General features: G+C 45.0%; 1 protein-coding gene across 1 annotated transcript in view; it reads left to right on the top strand.

Moving 5' to 3' along the window:
• The first annotated feature begins 1,627 nt into the window (after positions 1 to 1,627).
• The window catches only part of loxl2.S (lysyl oxidase like 2 S homeolog), a 41,951-nt gene continuing 26,289 nt past the window's right edge, over positions 1,628 to 17,289 (top strand). Inside the window, exon 1 of the mRNA XM_018255097.2 lies at positions 1,628 to 1,776. The gene's annotated coding sequence lies outside the window, so the exon portion shown is untranslated. The remainder of the gene's footprint in view (positions 1,777 to 17,289) is intronic.

A 17,289-nucleotide genomic window follows, 5' to 3' on the forward strand; every position in this document is an offset into this window, starting at 1 on the left:
AAGGAATAAGATTCATTAATTAAGAATTAGAATTCATTAGAATTAGATTCATAAATTAAGATTTTTGGAAAAAAAGTTTCCATTTGTGTGTAAAATATCGGTACTCTAACAACTAAGTTGCAAAAATTCTCTTAATTCACAATGGTTTTTACCCACAATGCTTTGTTGCGGGATAGTCCCACTTTTGACAGCTCAACCCGCAGTGTTTGTACTGAAAAGTCCCAACTCTCTCTTCACTGAACAGCCAGTAAAAGATACAAAGTTTCTAACTTAATTTGCTTTTGGCAGAGAGCCCCGAACAGGCACCAGGTGCAACTGTAACAATTTTGTAACAATTTTGAGATAAGCAAATAAGTAATTGGAACAATTTAGATAAAGAGGTCCCTTGGGAAAAGTTGGACTCATAACTTAAGGGTAAGGGCACACCCTAAAATTCGGGGAGATTTAGTCGCCCGGCGACAAATCGACTTTCTTCGGGCGATTTTGGAAAAAGAATCGCTCTGAGTGCCATCCCGCTGGTGATTTAGATTCTAGCTGGTGGGAAGGCTTTTTGGGAAGATTAATCGCCCGAAGAAGAGTTGTTTTGTCGCCGGGTGACTAAATCTCTCTGAATTTTAGCATGTGCCCTTACCCTAAAGGGCAAGTCACCTTCATTAACAAAAACCACATAAATATGTTTAAACTTTCATAACCTGCCAAATTTTGTAAAATTTACATGGTAATTAGGGGGCGTGGCCACAAAAATGGCCATGGTCAAAAAAATTCGCCACGCAGAGCTTGGCAAATTTTTTTGTCCCTCTATCTATTTCCAAAAATGTTGGGAGGTATGTAGGGTTGCCACCTGGCTGGTATTTTACAGGCTTGGCCGGTAAAAATGATGGTTGATCCCATTGTTATTAATAGGGAAAAAAGATAAATATATAGGAAGGCTGATATTTTTTTCCAGAAAAGGTGGCAACCCTAGAGGTATGTATGAGGAAGGCTGTTTGATTGGCATGGTCTCCCTTTGGGGGTTAATGGCAGTATGGCACATACAGCAATTACACCATTTTGATTTTGAAAACAGTCCCATTCAGTGTGAATTGAAATCACCTTAACGCTGCATTTTTCAGCAATAAATACCTGTCACTTTCCAGTGCTAGGTGTTTTGAAGATAGTTCCCACTTATTTTGAAAGGAGGGTGATTTTAAGTGTATTGTCCCCTCCCTCTCAGCTACAAAGCATTTGGGGAACTCAAAGCTTTCAATGACCCTGTGTGCCATAGAAGGAGTTCCTTGTAACTGTCTAGGCATGTATATGGTCATTCTCAGTAATCTCATTCATTCACGTGGATAAGTGAGGTCCAGATTGCCAACCAGCGTACACTGACTCATGTTGTACAGACGTTATATACATTACTGCCCAGATCCTGCACAAAATACTGAATGGCAAGAATGGGACACCCATCGACACCCATTGTTTCACTCAACCTCATAAAGAGGGTTAATTATTCAGCATTGTGCCCCTGCACGGAGTTCCTGGGCAGCCGAATTACAGCACATATCCATGAGCTCACCCTCAGTAGCTGGGAGATGTCTGCTGGGGGCTGGGAGGGGAGGGCTGGAGAGGGGGCAGTGAGGGAGGGTTGGGAGACTTCTGTGTGTTAAAAAGTGTGCAGGAGAGAGAGTTTTCGCTGAGCAAGGGAGACTTGCATATAGCCTCCTTATAGCAGGGAGCCTTCTGAGGAACACACCACAAGTGCCACTACTGAGTGCCAGGAGCAACTGCCTCTGAACTGTGAGTGCAACATCAGTTTACTTACGGGAGGCCCCTGTGTAACGATGGGGGGATTCTGAACATCTGGGGCTGTGTGTGTGTGGTATTACAGAAGGACAATGCAGAATTTGGACTGTTCCACTCACACACACACACCCAGATCCAGTGAGGGAACTTGTAGATGGAACAGTGAGTGAAAACAAATGGGCACACTGTCCATGCTGAGGAGGCAATGCTGCACAATCTACACACAGGATTTATATAGTGATTGTCACTGCAGGTGTCACTGGCAGCCTCTCGTGAGGGGCTTATTAAGCAACATACCCTGTAGCGAGGGACACTCAATAACCAAGTTCATAAGAGTTAATATCCACTCTAGGGTAAGGCACTCACTAAATGATATACAGTAGAACCCCCTTTTTTACGGTTTTCAGGGGAGCAGAAAAAAAATGGTGTAAAGTCCAGGAAAATGTAAAATCAGGGCAATGTCTTATGCATAATATATAAGTGGGACCACAAAACAACAATGTAAAATTTGGGAAAACTTAAAATCAGGGGATGTTAAATTGAGGTTCCACTGTATATACTCTGGATAGGGGCACCCACAAGTTACAAAAGGTCTAGAGGGGCAGTCATTGAATAGGGTGTATAGATATCCTCATAAGGGGAATTTATAAGCATGTTTTGTAATCTCTACTCACACACATGATGGGGAGGGGTACTTTCAATCCTAAGGGGGCCCACTGCAAAACTTACTTATCCTTTGAAATGACACTTTGCACCCTAGTGCCAAACACTAGGGTGCAAAGGTTATGGCTTTGTCCCCACAATGCCCCTTACATTAAATCTGGTGATGGACACTGGGCACTTAGCTGCCATCTTAAAGGGCCAGCAGCTTAAAATAAAAAATGAACCTTATTTAAAGGTTGTGTCTGTTTGTCCAGCTCCTCCTGGCAGCAATAGTCTCAAGTTATATATGACAAACATTTTCATTATTGGCTAAAGGCTTGTCTCTGCTTTTGTAGAACTACAAATCCCAGAATACTTAAGAGCTGCAGTTCTGGAAAAAGCTGGAGGGCTCATATTTGCTTTCTATAGACGCTTACAGTGCAAAGGTGCTCATACTTGGGGCTTGACTAGAGTGAAATATTTTTTGGTGATGGGTATAGTCTGCGGTTTATGGATTCAGATATGTTCTTTTCTTGTGATCTGATATTGACCTGGGTTCTATATGATTGGCTCAGTCTTCTGAATAATTGGCAGCTGCTCTCCACATGTGTGCAGCCCCCATTTCCTTGGATACACAATGGTTCTCCTGCACCTCTGCTTTCCCAATTAGGGGTACTTCCTGGCTCTGATTCTCCTGCTCTTGTTCTTTACCCACTTTAACCCTCTCACTGATGAAACTCTGCCTGGGGAGATACTACAACAGTATAACCTACACAGGGGTTATCCATCTCATTATTTCTGTGCCGCAGACCCTTTAAAAAAGCACATTCTGTAAAAGAGGTTGCATAGCAGAACTGCCTTTGTAACATGCATCAGACTGGAAAATCCTACTGTGGGTTTGGCATCATTATAGTTATTCAGTAAGACATGCTAGATGATGCATAGATCTGTGTGAGAGCTTTAATGCATAGTTAGTTAGTTAGTTGGTTACCTGAAGAATACAGTTAAACAGCTGTAATAAGAATATGACAAATACTAGTTACAGATTCAGGGAAGGCCTAACTATTTGGTACGTTGCAGTTAAAATAATCATTTTATCAGTCTATTATTAAAAGTGTTTTGGCACTTGGGGATGCCAAATGTAAGGCACCCCCAAGTGGTTGTATTTACTTACCTGAAACCCCGGGCCGGTGCTCCTATCAACAGAAAACTGCACCGGCCCTGGTTTATTCCAGCGAGCACCATGGAGCGATCGTGTTCTGGCTTCTTCTTTCTCCAAATTTTATGGGGCAGACGCATGCGCAGTAGAAAGAAATAGCCGACTTTTTAGTTAAAGTTCGGCTTTTCGTTCTACTGCGCATGTGCAGCCACACAAAGAAAGAGGATCGCTCCGTGGTGCATCTCCTTTAAGGTGCTAATTTCAATCAGCAGCGTAAAGCTATCCACACCCTGAAAGATCCACTCATTTGGCCATCAAATCTTTCCCTGATATGCCCACCTTGAGTTGGGGCAATATCAGGTTGATCCAAACATTTGGCCCTGGGGCATCACCATAACGGGGATGTAGAGCATTGGGGCAAGTACTGCATGAACCAACCAATGTGATCCTGTCCCGACGAGATTTTCAAACCTGCCCAATTGACATCTGAACAATTTTTGTCCAGATATCAGTTGGATAGGACCATCAGAGGCACCCATACATGAATAAATAAGCTGCTGACTCAACAGGCAGTGGAGAGGAAACTTTTTGTCACCCGCATAGCCAAGATAAATCGAGGGTGACAAAACATCCCATCTGTCATTGCTCTTCATAAGCAAATAAAATGAGCGTGTGGAAAATGGAATACTCATGTAAATTAGTAATAATAAATGAAACCCATAGAAAATAACAATGAAATGAAGAGGGATTTAAGAGAACTCATCTAGAAACAGATTCTCTTGTGGTCTTGTGGTCAAAGCCAATAATATGCCTTGTAGGCTAATTAGACCCTATTGAATTACCTGAAATGACTGCCGTGCACAAAGCTAAAGTTACTTATGAATTATTGGTGAGCACAGACATGGAATTAATGAAAACACAAATTCATAGCTTCTAGTTATAGGGGAGTTATGTTCTGTGGAGCACCAGGCTCTTGTGTAACATGAGATCTTGCCAAATCAGGAATCCCTAACTAAGGGGGATAGTTTGGCTGCTACTTCCATTTGTTTAAGTTTTGCAGTATCAGGCCACTCATATTTGTTATTGAGACCCTCAGTCCAAGAGTGCAGCGCACTGGCCCTAGCCCATGAAAGAATGCAATCTTGGGTCAGTCATTACATTGAATTATGTGTGTGCCAAATTCCATAGTTATTTAAGTTTGTAAGGGAACAGCTGCTGCAGGAATCAGTTAAGAAACAACATTGCAACTTGTAACTTTCAATTCTTGGTGTAGAGATTTCTGCCCACTGTTCTCTGCAGGTTACTGAAAAATCCAAGCTCTTCTTGGGCCACCTTGCATGTTTAAGTTTGGGAGGCTGTGAGGACCATTTCAAAACCCTCAGCTGTGTTTTTCTACATGTAGCTCATGGAGATATGTTAAGGATCATCATTTGTAGTAGGAGCCAGGTCCCCTTTTCATTTTCAGCTTGTTTCATCCAGCATGTGCTGATATTTAGTAGAATCTATTCTTACATCCACACATACAATGTTCCTGGGCCACTGGCTGCAGCACAGCTCCAAAGCATCATGGATCCCCATGTTTAACAGTTTGCAATGTGTTTTTTATTTATAAAATTTTGCTCCTTTTTTTCTCCAAATAAACCTTTGGTGAATGTGGCCAAAAAGTTCAATTTGTACTTCATCAGTCCCACAGCCTTTGGCTTGTCTAGATGCTGTTTTACATCTGTGGGACATTGATGTTTGTGATGAGGTTGCAGGTAAGGCTTTCTACTGAGGTAGATCATGTTTGTGCAAGCAATGCTGTGGCATAGAACGGTGCAACACCCAGGGCAGGATTTACATATCGGGTGCCCCTAGGCCCGCTGCTGTCTGTCACCCCTTTCTCCTCCCCTTTATTTGTGCACATGCACAAATTTTCATCATCAGGTCGGGAGCACTGGGGATTGGCACATGGGAAATTTAAAAAACGATTGTATCTCATGATTAGCCCCAGAGCAAATGCAGGTGTGGTTGAACTTCATGCTGCCCGTTAAAAGCCTGCCAGCCTGGGCCTTGGTGGCCTTTCCACAAATCCGGGCCTGGCAACACCCCTTTGCTGATCCCCATTATTTATATATTAAAGGGTCAACTGGCCTATAGCCTTTCACTGGTTCATATGGCCCTTCAATACACACTCCCTTCTGCTACTAGTTGTACTACAACTACAAACTGGGCAACTTAGAAAGAAAGAGTTACTGTCACCATTACCCCCCACAATACCTATCTTATTACTATCTTATCACTACAACTTGTCAAGTGCTGCTTTGCAGGGATCTTGGTCAGTTGCCCAGATTTGCACCCTCTAAAGGCAGTGATCCCCAACCAGTAGCTCGTGAGCAACATGTTCCAACCCCTTGGATGTTGCTCTCAGTGGCCTCAAAGCAAGTGCTTGTTTTTGAATTCCAGGCCTGGAGGCAAGTTTTAATTGCATAAAAACTAAGTATAGTGCCAAGTAGAGTCTTCTGTAGGCTGCCAGTACAAATAGAGGCTAACAAATGGCCAATCACAGCCCTTATTTGGCACCGCAAGGGACTTTTTCATGCTTGTGTTGCTCCTCAACTCTTTTTACATTTGAATATGACTCATGGGTAAAAAAGGTTGGGGACCCCTACTTTAAAGGTATGTCTGTGTAGGGCAGCTGGTTTCCTTGGTACTGTATAGAACTGGTGAGGGCCCCGCCACGGAAATGACTAGTCTCCAAGTGAGCAGGGTCTCAAACTGTGCCAGTGGCTGCTCTCTGGCTAAGTGCATGATGGGAGCTGGTTCCTATGACAACAATAACTAGTCCAAATAGCTGGTATTATTGCTTGCCTGTATATGAGAGCTCTGTGTTATGAGGTGTGCATGAGAGATGAGCCCAGATCTGCTCCAGATGTGCAGGGGCTGCATTCCTGCCTGAGTTATGAAAAAGGTTATCCTGTGAAACACAGCTCAGACATATAACAGGCATCCCCAAGGAACCGCATTAGAACAGCCTACCATACTTTCCTCTCCTATTCCCCATAATTCTGTTCTCCACTGGATTCTTCACCCTCCCCCTCTTACTTGACTTTTTCTTGTTTAGTTTCCCTTTCACCCCCTCCCTTCTCTCCTTTGCCTTTTGTTTTTAGCATTTGGTCATACCTTTACTTTACTCTGTGTATCAGCTCCCCTCCATACTCTTGGCATATACAGTTCTGCAGATTCATATACTGAGGTACAGAGCGTTCCACTCCCATTGATCATGGTGGACTACTTTGGACCAGTCTTCTAAAGAAGAGGCAATTCTTTTGTATACTGCACTTTGATCCTAAATGTTCTTGGTGTTGTCAAGGCAGGAATCCAACATATTACAAAGAAAATTGCACATCAATCATGGTCTCACTTGTTCCTTTATATTTCTGGTCCCTGTAGCAATTCCAGGATCGGCTTCTCTCGTTAATATTTTTGGTCAAAAGAAATGTCAAAACCAGGGCCATCCAACTGGAGGCCATATGTGTTTCTCCATAGGATTATAATGACCACTATCCTGCTGAAGGGTTCCATTGGATTCATCAATCCCATATATATTTGGCATGCACACATGTGCTAGGGTCAATAAACAGCTACTGCCCCATTTCATTAGCCCCAGCTGCTCATTGCTCATTCCTAAATGATCATAATCTTCAACTGCATTCTGTGCCTTCGATATGACCATCAATTATCTTCTCCATTCTGTAACCCTGTATCATGTAAACGAGCCCCAGTCCTTACTCAGCCCTTCTTTCCCTTTTACTGTTATACTTTCCCTCATTCCACCCTATGGTTATTCACTCAGAGCTTGGCATTTCTCCTCTTCCATATTATTTTTCCTTCCCTCCGTCTATTCCTCTCACCCATAATTTGCCCATGACTTCACTCCAAAGTGAGGATTTGCTAATGGGGCCTTTGGGCCTACTTCATTTCCTTAGTAGTAAGTTATATGATGTGGTGGTGCCAGGGGAACCCTGTGGCTGGAGAATGAGATCCTGGCCAGCTGGGGATAATGCGGAGAGAGGATTTTACTTAATTATTTTAAAATAATTTGTTCAACACTTAACAGTAAAGAATAGTATCTTTGTGTTTATTGCACCTGTAAAAATACACAAAATGCCTGTAAACATACAACATTTCTCAGGGCAGTTGTATGTGTCTCTGTCACGATGAGCGCTCGGCGCTCCTTACCTCAATCCCGGTGCGGCGGATCCAAGATGGCGGCGCCCAGGACTGCACGTGGGTGCAAGGACGCCGGCGCCGGACTGCCGGCGCGGTGATGTCACGCGCTGTGGCGCCAAATTCAAACTTAAAAGGACGCCGGAAACCCGAGTTCGATGCCCGAGTATAGCTCAATATTATATTGTGTTCCTGGGTCTCCCTGCTTGCCTGTTTTTCCTGTTATTGACCTTCTGCCTGTTTCCTGACATTTGAACCTTGCTGCCTGCCATCTCGAACCCTTGCCTGGACTTGACCTCTCTATTGGATTTCCCTTGAATTGTACTTTGCCTGGACTCACTGGAAAAGGACTTCCTCCTTGATCCTTACTACACCCCCCTGTGGGTGCCGCAGGCCCCCGCTGACATTATACTCGGGCCATGGATCCTACTGAGGAAGTTACGCCTGATGTCGGACGTGCGCTCCGCGGACTGGCATCCCGCATGGAGGAATATGAAGCCCAGCAGTATCGCATAAGGCAGGCACTCGATACCCTTCTCTCTCGTGTGCCTCCAGTGCCCCCTGCTTCCCAAGCTGCTGTAAATCCTCCCTTGGCGGTCGCCTCGTCCAATGCAGGATTCTCGTCTGGTGAGCTTCGTATTCCACCTCCTCCTCGCTTCAGTGGGGACCCACAGGCCTGCAGAGGTTTCGCTACACAGTGCCAGATCCAGTTCGAGTTTCAACCTTTGCACTTCCCCAATGAACGTTCCAAGGTGGGCTATGTAATGTCTCATTTGATGGGCAAACCGCTTCAGTGGGCAACATCTCTTTGGGAGAAGAATTCTCCACTGACTTTTGATGCTAAGGCTTTTCTTCAAGCATTTCGTACTGTGTTTGATGCCCCGGGTCGGGTCACTAATGCTCCTTCTCGTCTTCTGCAACTCCGGCAGGGAAACCGCAGTGATTACGCTATTGACTTTAGAACTTTGATGGCTGAGACTTCCTGGAATGACGATGCCTATAAGGCTGTATTCTATCAAGGACTGTCTATTCGCATTAAAGATGATCTTGTCTCCAGGGAGTTCCCTGACCTGCTAGAAGATCTGATTGCACTATCCATAAAGGTGGACACTCGTCTCAGAGAGCATCAAGTAGAGAAGGAGCATTGTAAAAGATTTCAACCCTTGTTGGCACCCCGTATCCAAAGGCCTCTCTTGTATACTCCAGCTTCTCAAGCTTCTACTTCTCCTCCGGAGGAACCGATGCAAGTTGGAAGGGCTCGTCTCTCTGAACAAGAAAGGCTCCGTAGACGTACGGCTGGACTTTGTCTCTACTGTGGTGGGCAATCCCATTTAGCTGTCTCCTGTCCTGTAAAGTTGAAGAATGTTCCTACCCAGAGTAAGACTGGAATTTCTTTTATCAGTGGTGTCTGTTCCAAGTCCTCTGAAAACTCTCATCAGTTTTGTGTTCCTTTGCAGATCCTGCTGACCTCCAAGTCAATTCCTGTTTCGGCCTTCCTTGACTCCGGAGCTACAGGAAACTTTATGGACTTGGCTTTTGCTAAAAAGATTGGAGCTCCTCTATCCTCCGTGTGTCCTCCCATACGAGTTTTCGCCATTGATGGCAGACCCCTCTCCACTGACACCATCACTCTGTCTACTGGTGAAGTATCTGTTCAGACTGGAGCACTACATCAGGAGAAGGTGTCCTTCCTGATCATCCCTTGTCCCTCCACTCCGGTCGTGCTGGGTTTACCATGGCTACGACTACATAACCCGTCCATAGACTGGTCCTCCGGTCAAATCTCCCGTTGGAGTCTACATTGCCAAGGACATTGTTTAATTTCTCAGCCCATCCAACGGGTTACAGTTTCTTCAACGAACTTATCTTCATTGCCCTCTGTCTACAGGGACTACTCCCATGTTTTCTGCAAAAAATCAGCAGAATTCCTTCCCCCGCATCGGCAGTATGACTGCCCCATTGACCTCCTTCCTGGAACCATGCCTCCCCATGGGCGGACTTACCCTTTGTCTCCTGCGGAGACTATTGCCATGAAAGAATATATTTCTGAGAATCTCCAGCGAGGTTTTATTCGTCCTTCCACATCCCCAGTCGGAGCTGGTTTCTTCTTCGTGGAAAAGAAGGACGGTGGTCTCCGCCCCTGTATTGACTATAGGGGTCTCAATAAGATAACTGTCAAGAACAGATACCCCTTACCCCTTATTTCTGAACTTTTCGACCAGCTTAAAGGGGCCAAGGTTTTCTCCAAGTTGGATCTCTGCGCGGCTTACAACCTCATCAGGATCCAAGAGGGCGATGAGTGGAAGACAGCTTTCAATACTCGTGATGGGCATTACGAGTACCTTGTGATGCCCTTCGGCCTCTGCAACGCCCCTGCTGTCTTCCAGGAATTCGTTAATGATGTCTTTCGGGACCTCCTGGGGAAGTCGGTTGTTGTGTATCTGGATGACATCCTCATCTTTTCTCAAGATTTGGAAACCCATCGCTCCCAAGTCAAGGAGGGTCTTTCTCGTCTCAGGGAGAATTCCCTCTTCGCCAAGCTGGAGAAGTGTACCTTCGAAGTTCCTAAGATCTCCTTCCTTGGCTATATCATTTCGTCTGAGGGCTTCGAGATGGATCCTGCCAAGGTATCAGCTATCCAGAAATGGCCACTCCCCCAGAGTACCAAGGCGATCCAGAGGTTCATAGGCTTTGCGAACTATTACCGCCAATTTATTAAAGGCTTTTCTTCCCACATTGCTCCTATCCTTTCCCTCATCCGCAAAGGAGGGAAGCCCAATTGTTGGCCTTCTGTGGCTCTTGAAGCCTTTCAGTCCCTGAAGGATGCCTTCATTTCTGCCTCAGTTCTTCGGCATCCTGAGCCTCACCTACCCTTCTTCATTGAAGTTGATGCCTCTGATGTCGGGGCAGGTGCTATCCTTTCCCAGAGACATTCTGCAGATGGTAAGCTCCATCCGTGTGCATACTTCTCCAAGAAGTTTTCTTCCGCCGAGCAGAATTACGACATTGGGAATCGTGAGCTTCTGGCTATCAAACTCGCCCTCGTGGAATGGAGTCATCTCTTGGAAGGTGCACCTCATCCAGTCACGATTTACACTGACCATAAGAATTTAGAGTTTATACAATCCCTCAAGAGACTAAACCCCCGTCAGGCGAGAAGGTCTCTCTTCTTCTCTCGTTTCAATTTTGTCCTGACGTATCGTCCTGGGACCAAGAACCGGAAGGCAGATGCCCTGTCTCGAAGTTTCTCCCCAGAGGACCGCCTTCCTATAGAGCAAGATCCTATCATCCCTCCATCCAGGATCTTCGCTGCTGTATTACCCCAATTCGCTGAACAAATCATGTCTTGCCAGTCTGCCGCTCCTCCAGATAACCCCATTGGAATGGCGTTTGTGTCCCCTGAGTTACGCCTTCCCATCCTCCAGCAGACTCATAGCTCCAAACAAGCCGGTCACCCTGGTTCAGAAAAGACTCTTGAGCTCCTTCGGCGCCTAGTTTGGTGGCCGACCATCCGCAAGGATGTCAGAGACTTTGTCGCAGCTTGTAATGTTTGTGCCACCACTAAGGCTAGCCACTCTCGACCCTGTGGTCTTCTACAACCACTACCGGTACCCTCTCGCCCATGGACTCATTTGGGTATGGACTTCATTGTGGAGTTGCCGCCCTCTTGTGGGAACACTGTCATTTGGGTGGTAATAGACCGCTTCAGCAAGATGGCACACTTCATTCCCTTAAAGAAACTCCCCTCTGCTGTGGAACTGTCTCTTCTCTTCATACAGCATATATTCCGTCTACATGGCTTTCCTGTGGAAATTGTCTCCGATAGGGGATCCCAGTTTGTCTCCAGATTTTGGCGTTCCCTATGTAAATCTTTGGGGGTTTCTCTTCAGTTCTCCTCTGCCTATCACCCTCAGACCAATGGGGCAGCGGAGCGAGTGAATCAAGCTCTTGAACAATTTCTGAGAAACCATGTTTCCCTCTGCCAAGACGACTGGTCAGATCTACTCCCGTGGGCGGAATTCGCTCACAACAATGCCAATCACTCTTCTACTGGAAGATCTCCTTTCCTGTCTGTATACGGTCAGCATCCTCTAGCCTTTCCTCAGGACTTTCTTCTCTCCTACGTTCCCGCTGCTGAAGATCATGCAGCTCACATGTCTGCCATCTGGACTGCCACTAAGTCTAATTTGGAAAAGAGCTCCCTGGTGCACAAGACCTTTGCTGATCGTAGAAGAAAGCCTTCCCCTCCATACAAGGTTGGTGATAAAGTCTGGCTTTCTTCTAGGAATATCCGCCTTAAGGTTCCATCTCCTAAGTTGGGTCCTAAATTCATGGGTCCTTTCTCCATCTCTGAGGTGATCAATCCTGTGGCTGTCCGTCTGCAACTACCTCCTGAGATGCGGATTCCCAGCGTGTTCCATGTTTCCTTGTTGAAACCTGTGGTGTCCAATCACTTCTCCTCTGGTCAGTCCCCTCCTTCTGCCATCCTCGTGGACGGCCAGCAAGAGTACAAAGTTGAGAAGATTCTGGATTCTAGACTCTCCAGGGGATCTCTCTAGTACCTCATCCAATGGAAGGGCTTTGGTCCTGAGCAATGCTCCTGGGAGAAGGACTCGGATGTGCATGCTCCCCACCTTGTGAATATCTTTCATAGTCGGTTTCCCCAGAAGCCTCGTCCTGGTGGTCCGGTGGCCCCCCGTGGGGGAGGGGGTACTGTCACGATGGGCGCTCGGCGCTCCTTACCTCACTCCCGGCGCGGCGGATCCAAGATGGCGGCGCCCAGGACTGCACGTGGGCGCAAGGACGCCGGCGCCGGAGCGCTGGCACGGTGACGTCACGCGCTGTGGCGCCAAATTCAAACTTAAAAGGACGCCGGAAACCCGGGTTCGATGCCCGAGTATAGCTCAATATTATATTGTGTTCCTGGGTCTCCCTGCTTGCCTGTTTTTCCTGTTATTGATCTTCTGCCTGTTTCCTGACATTTGAACCTTGCTGCCTGCCATCTCGAACCCTTGCCTGGACTTGACCTCTCTATTGGATGTCCCTTGAATTGTACTTTGCCTGGACTCACTGGAAAAGGACTTCCTCCTTGATCCTTACTACACCCCCCTGTGAGTGCCGCAGGCCCCCGCTGACAGTCTCATTGTTTGGCTTGGCAAGAAGGAAGTCGGGTTGAGTTGGCTTATTTTCTTATTTACTGATAACTTATAGCACAGGCCCAATAGCAGGCAGAGATGCCCAAATATATTGCTTATAGTTATCATGAAGCTGGAAGCATCTTTGTGCTTAGTTATCCAGCTCAGCATATACCGTAGGTAACCTTTATTTATGTTTTAAAGCACAATATTCTAGTCTTAAATACAATCCAGCCCCAAGAATGTGCTAGCATTTTGCTCTATGTGGTGCTATGCAGGGCAGCATGTTTATTTCTATACACTCCACAGGGCTATGGCCCCATAGACAAGCTGTTGGGAGGTGATACTGTTGTGCTTTAAAAAATTGCTGCTCTGCCTCAGTTTGGAGGAGAGGTAGGGAGTAGTTGGGGGCTGCATTAACAGCCCCAGCGGCTTCCCTAAACAGCAAGTGAATAGCAATTGAGCCAAGTATACCCAAGCTGTATTTGCTAATAAACAAAGCAACTGTGTCACCACCACCTCTCTATCCAAAGGCCAGAGCAGATGGTGTAAAGGGTATTAATGGTTTCAATAATTTCTTTATTATGCTGTCTTTTGTCGTGAAATATTTTAGCTCATAGAGAAGAACAAGGTAAACCAGGGAAAGTACTTTCCTTCCCAAGGCAAGCAGATACAAGCTCTCCACATTCTCTCTCTGGGTTCTAATAGAGGGGGTCTGCCTGGGGGGCAAACACACTGCTTACAGACACCCTTTCAACTTTAAGCCTCTTTGTAGTACAAATGTTGACAGTGGAGAAATTTATAGATAGAAATGCAGGTGCCAAAAGGAGTTCATGGGGGCATATTTACATTACAAGGAGCACAGGAACCCCACAAGAAAACTGAATGCTATATCTGCAAGAATACTATACAGGCATGGGATCTGTTATACGGAAACCCATTATCCAGAAAGCTACAAATTATGGAATGGCCCTCTCCCATATGCTCCATTTTATCCAAATAATCAAATGTTTTAAAAATGATTCCCTTTTTCTCTGGAATAATAAAACAATACCTTGTACTTGATACAAACTATGATATAATTAATCTTTATTGGAAGCAAAACCAGCCCATTGGGTTAATTTAATATTTACATGATTTCCTAGTAGACTAAAATATGAAGATCCAAATTATGGAAAGATCCATTATCCGGAAAGACCCAGGTCCTGAGCATTCTGGATAACAGGTCCCATACCTGTATAGGTATTACTACTATGATACTACTATTATACTTAAGGCTATAGTTCCTATGTCCAGTATTTATCTCGCAGCTCTCAGAATGTATTTAGGGGCAGATTTACTTAGGGTCGAATATCGAGGGTTAATTAACCCTCGATATTCGACTGTCGAAGTTAAATCATTCGACTTCGAATATCGAAGTCGAAGGATTTAGCGCTATTCGTTCGATCGAACGATTAAATCCTTCAAATTGAACGATTGAAGGATTTTAATCCATCGATCGCACGAAATTCCTTTGATCAAAAAAAGCTTAGACCTTCCCCATAGGCTAACATTGAGGTTCGGTAGGTTTTACTTGGCGAAGTAGGGGGTCAAAGAGACAGTACTTCGACTATCGAATGGTCGAACAATTTTTTTTTTTTTTAAAGTTTTCTTTTATTCAGCAAAAGGCAAAGTGACATATCAATACATATCAAACAGACACGTGTGATCAAAAATAGGCATTACAATAAGACAGTATGGTCATCAAGGACAGGTTTAAAACAAAGCAATCACTGAACATTAGGGTTAGGATATACCTCAAGCCATCTCTCCCAGATCTTCTCAAATTTAGTTGAGGAGCCACGCGCTTCATAAGTGAGTTTAATAAGTGGTAAGGTGCGGTTAACCAAGGCAATCCAATATTGGACTGAGGGAGGTGCAGGCTGAAGCCAATGAAGTATGATGGCCTTTTTAGCATAAAACAGCAAAGTACGGTATAAAATTTTAACGTGATTCTGTGGAACCATATCTCCCACTACACCCAAAAGACAGGCTTCAGGAGAGAGGACTTGAGGCAGCTCCAAGTCATCACTCATACATTTAACCACCGCACGCCAAAATCGGGCAATCTTGGGGCAGGACCACAAAATATGTAAAAAATCTGCGGATGGGTCTTGGCATCTGGGACATGCTGGAGATTTGTCGGGGAATATATTATGCAATCTGAGGGGTGAAAAGTAATAGAGGTGGAGAACTTTAAAATTAATTAACCTATCCCTAGTAGAAATAAGGAAACCATAGCTAGAAGCGGTGGCTTCCTCCCAAATATCATCATTAATCACTGGTAGTATTGATTGCCATTTACGACGGGCAGAGTCAAATGGAGAAGGTCCTAGGTCTTGCAAAGCTTTGTATAAGTGAGTAACTAGCTGTCTCGTACTCTCCACTCTAAGAATATCTTCAAACCGAAAAGTATGATAAGTAATTGGACCCGGACCAAACTGGGCTCTACAAGCATGTTGCAATTGCAGAAATCGGAACACATTCAAACTCATAGGAGCCACAGAATCTTGTAGCTGCTGAAATGTTGGAAATGACCCATGTTGTAACAGGTCTCCAAGAGTTTTAATGTTACGAATGGGCCAATATATAAAATCAGGCAGATGCCGAAGGTGGGGAAGATGGGAATTGCCCCACAGAGGGGTGTATGGAGTAAGCAAGGGATTCGACAGGCGCTGCAACCTCCTTGCAGTCTGCCAGGCATCATAGGGGGCCCTCAATACAGGAGGCAGAATAGCAGAGTCCTTTAACTTCCTTTTAGGGCAGTGGCAGAGGGATTCGATCGAACCTAGGATAAGGGAGTGAAATAACATATTGGGGTCTTCTGGATTAGGGACCAGCCAATCATGGAATGGTCGAACAATTTTTAGTTCGAATCGTTTGATTCAAAGTCGAAGTCGTACTTGAAGGTCGAAGTAGCCAATTCGATGGTTGAAGTAGCCCAAAAAAAACGTTTGAAATTCAAAGTATTTTTTATTCTAATCCTTCACTCGAACTAAGTAAATGTGCCCCTAAGTGTGTGAAGAACAAACTGCCCAGCCTACCCTGTCTAGTAAAATAAAAGCACAATGTCCCTCAACAAAAGCTGGGAGGAAAGCAGCCCACCAGCAGAAAGTCGGGGGAGTGACTGCCTATAACTTAAAAGATCAGCGAATGAATAAACTATATAAATATGTGAAATTGAATCCTCTAATAACAGAAATAAATGAAAGCGTGTGTGAGCAATTATACTAAAAAGGGGCTTCATTATCCCTTTAATAAAAGACTGGAAAAGTACTGTAAATTCTCACTTGTTAACCCTTGTTACATGCTTGTAAATTTAAAGGCAATGCTCACCCATGTGTTTATGTGACCAGGGGTAAAAATCAGCTGGAATGGGTGGAACCTGGAAGGCACAGGAATTTGACAGCATGTGGTTCTACTGTATAATAATGGTTCCCTGCAGTTCAGTAATTGGGGGGTGAGCCAGTGGTGTAACTAGACGTTACTGGGCCCCACAGCAAGAACATTTTATAACCCCATAACCCCAGCAAGGTGATCTTTTAGGGATGAGCTGATCCAGACTTTGTAAAGTGAGCCCCAAACACTTTATTATTTGTGGTATTGACCATTTTAGCACCTGAGAGCAACCCCTGCATCAGTTCTGACCTTGGTCGCTCAGAGAGTCCTCATCCTAAAATTAGGGAGCAAAGCCCATAAGGAGAAAGAACTGTACAGGGCATGGAATTAGACATGAGATCTCATTGGAGAGTCAGAAGGCATGGAGTAGGTTGAGGAGAAAGGACATTTCACATATGATGATTGGTTAGTGATAGGACTAGCTAGCCCTGTAATAATATCAGTCTTTGGCTCTGACTAGTAGACAGTAGGGTTAGTACTTTGGCAGATTGCCTTTCAGTGATGTCAACAAGAAAACCATAATTGCAGGAAGGAACTACTTGGGTGGTCATTGGTACCTGACTATGGGAGTATCAGAAAAGGATATGGTGAGGACTGGTACCTGATAGTAGTAGGGAAGGATCAGTCTGGCAGGTGGTGACACCCAGCAGTTGTATCCTGGGCAGGTGGCCACATATTTAATCAGAGAGAGTGTAGTACTGTATTATTGTAAAGAGCTGTGAAACCTGTACTGAAGTGCCTTTGACAAAGCCCTTGTGGGGGAAACACACGTCAGGTGCTTAACTTAACTGGATCCAAACAGAGTAGAAGAGCCCTGCAGGGATCTCCCATGTTCCAGACTATCTGTGAACTAAAAAGAGAAAGAATTGATAACACTATTAAAAGCAGTTGTACTGACACCCACTACACACCTCATTGGCATAA

This window comes from Xenopus laevis, chromosome 3S (assembly GCF_017654675.1).
Source record: "Xenopus laevis strain J_2021 chromosome 3S, Xenopus_laevis_v10.1, whole genome shotgun sequence".
Taxonomy (NCBI): Eukaryota; Metazoa; Chordata; class Amphibia; order Anura; family Pipidae; genus Xenopus; species Xenopus laevis.